This window comes from Colletes latitarsis, unplaced genomic scaffold, assembly GCF_051014445.1.
Source record: "Colletes latitarsis isolate SP2378_abdomen unplaced genomic scaffold, iyColLati1 scaffold0002, whole genome shotgun sequence".
In the NCBI taxonomy this organism is placed as follows: Eukaryota; Metazoa; Arthropoda; class Insecta; order Hymenoptera; family Colletidae; genus Colletes; species Colletes latitarsis.
Genome location: NW_027488365.1, coordinates 9,364,924 through 9,368,451, shown reverse-complemented (window position 1 = coordinate 9,368,451; position 3,528 = coordinate 9,364,924).

The following is a 3,528-nucleotide window of genomic DNA, read 5'->3' as shown; positions in this document are numbered from 1 at the left end:
AGCCCAGGATCTAGCCATCAAGTATGAGAAATATGCGAAAGAATGAGCCTGATGAGAGCAAATCCCTGACCTAACCTAGACCTAACATGAATTATTCTCTAAAATATTGATCAAAACCAGGTTTAATTGACTGTTTCAGTGTGGTGCCACATTACTACATGATCCAATCCAGAAATAGCCCAGGATCCAGCCATGAAGTATGAGAGATATGCGAAAGTATGAGCCTGATGAGGGCAAATCCTAGACCTAACCCAGACCTAACATGCGTTATTCTCTAAAATATTTATCAAGACAAGGTTTAATTGAATGTTTCAGTGTGGTACCACATTACTACGTGATCAAAACCAGAAAAAACCCAGGATCCGTTCAACAAGTATGTGAAGAATGCGAAAGTATGAGTCTGATCAGTGAAAATCTCAGGCCTTACCTAGACCTAACTTGCGTTGTCCTCTAAAATATTGATGGAAACTAGGATTCATTGACTGTTTCAGTGTGGTACTACATTACTACGTGATGCAATCCAGAAAAAGCCCAGGATCTAACCATCAAGTATGAGAAATATGCGAAAGTATGAGTCTGATGAGTGAAAATCCCAGGGCTAACCTAGACCTAACATGCGTTATCCTCTAAAATATTGATCGCAACCAGGTATCATTGAATGTTTCAGTGTGGTCCCACACTACTACGTGATCCAAACCAGAAAAAACCCAGGATCTGTTCAACAAGTATGTGAAAAACGCGGAAAGTATGAGCCTGATGAGGGCAAATCCCAGACCTATCCCAGACCTAACTTGCGTTGTCCTCTAAGATAATGATGGAAACCAGGTTTAATTGACTGTTTCAGTGTTGTACTTCATTACTACGTGATGCAATCCAGAAAAATCCCAGCATCTAGCCATCAAGTATGAGAAATATGCGAAAGAATGAGCCTGATGAGAGCAAATCCCAGACCTAACCTAGACATAACATGAATTATTCTCTCAAATATTGATCGAAACCAGGTTTAATTGACTGTTTCAGTGTGGTCCCACATTACTACGTGATCCAAACCAGAAAATAACCCAGGATCTGTCAAACGAGTATGTGAAGTGTGCGAAAGTATGAGCCTGATGAGAGCAAATCCCAGACCTAACCTAGACCTAACATGAATTATTCTCTAAAATATTGATCGAAACTAGGTTTAATTGACTGTTTCAGTGTGGTCCCACATTACTACGTGATCCAAACCAGAAAAAACCCAGGATCCGTTCAACAAGTATGTGAAGAATGCGAAAGTATGAGTCTGATGAGTGAAAGTCCCAGGCCTAACCTAGACCTAACATGCGTTATCCTCAAAAATATTGATCGAAACCTGGTTTAATCGACTGTTTCAGTGTGGTACCACATTACTATGTGATCCAAACCAGAAAATAACCCAGGATCTGTTCAACGAGTATGTGAAGTGTGCGAAAGTATGAGTCTGATGAGGTCAAATCCCAAACCAATCCCAGACTTAACTTGCGTTATCCTCTAAAATATTGATCGAAACCAGGTTTAATCGACTGTTTCATTGTGGTACCACATTACTACGTGATCCAAACCAGAAAAAACCCAGGATCCGTTCAACAAGTATGTGAAGAATGCGAAAGTATGAGTCTGATCAGTGAAAATCTCAGGCCTTACCTAGACCTAACTTGCGTTTTCCTCTAAAATATTGATGAAAACCAGGTTTCATTGACTGTTTCAGTGTGGTACTACATTACTACGTGATGCAATCCAGAAAAAGCCCAGGATCTAGCCATCAAGTATGAGAAATATGCGAAACAATGAGCCTGATGAGAGCAAATCCCAGACCTAACCTAGACCTAACATACGTTATCCTCTAAAATATTGAGCGAAACCAGGTTTAATGAACTGTTTCAGTGTGGTCCCACATTACTACGTGATCCAAACCAGAAAAAACCCAGGATCAGTTCAACAAGTATGTGAAGAATGCGAAAGTATGAGTCTGATGAGTGAAAATCCCAGACCTAACCGAGGCCTAACATGCGTTATCCTCTAAAATATTGATTGAAACCAGGTTTAATTGACTGTTTCAGCGTCGTTCCACATTACTACGTGATACAATCCAGAAACAGCCCAGGATCTAGCCATGAAGTATGAGAAATATGCCAAAGTATGAGCCTGATGAGGGCAAATCCTAGACCTAACCCAGACCTAACATGCGTTATCCTCTAAAATATTTATCAAGACCAGGTTTAATCGACTGTTTCAGTGTGGTACCACATTACCATGTTATCCAAACCAGAAAATAACCCAGGATCTGTTCAACGAGTATGTGAAGTGTGCGAAAGTATGAGTCTGATGAGGGCAAATCCCAGAACTATCCCAGACCTAACTTGCGTTATCCTCTAAGATATTGATGGAAACCAGGTTTAATTGACTGTTTCAGTGTTGTACTTCATTACTACGTGATGCAATCCAGAAAAAGCCGAGGATCTAGCCATCAAGTATGAGAAATATGCGAAAGAATGAGCCTGATGAGAGCAAATCCCAGACCTAACCGAGGCCTAACATGCGTTATCCTCTAAAATATTGATTGAAACCAGGTTTAATTGACTGTTTCAGCGTGGTACCACATTACTACGTGATACAATCCAGAAACAGCCCAGGATCTAGCCATGAAGTATGAGAAATATGCGAAAGTATGAGCCTGATGAGGGCAAATCCTAGACCTAACACAGACCTAACATGCGTTATCCTCTAAAATATTTATCAAGACCAGGTTTAATTGATTGTTTCAGTGTGGTCCCACATTACTAAGTGATCCAAACCAGAAAAAACCCAGGATCTGTTCAACATGTATGAGAAATATGCGAAACAATGAGCCTGATGAGAGCAAATCCCAGACCTAACCTAGACATCACATGAATTATTCTCTAAAATATTGATCGAAACCTGGTTTAATCGACTGTTTCAGTGTGGTACCACATTACTATGTGATCCAAACCAGAAAATAACCCAGGATCTGTTCAACGAGTATGTGAAGTGTGCGAAAGTATGAGTCTGATGGGGTCAAATACCAGACCTATCCCAGACCTAACTTGCGTTATCCTCTAAAATATTGATTGAAACAAGGTTTAATCGACTGTTTCAGTGTGGTACCACATTACTACGTGATCCAAACCAGAAAAAACCCAGGATCAGTTCAACAAGTATGTGAAGAATGCGAAAGTATGAGTCTGATGAGTGAAAATCCCAGGGCTAACCTAGATCTAACATGCGTTATCCTCTAAAATATTGATCCAAACCAGGTTTAATGGACTCTTTCAGTGTGGTACCACACTACTACGTGATACAAACCAGAAAAAACCCAGGATCTGTTCAACAAGTATGTGAAAAACGCGAAAGTATGAGCCTGATGAGGGCAAATCCCAGACCTATCCCAGACCTAACTTGCGTTGTCCTCTAAGATATTGATGGAAACAAGGTTTAATTGACTGTTTCAGTGTTGAACTTCATTACTACGTGATGCAATCCAGAAAAAGC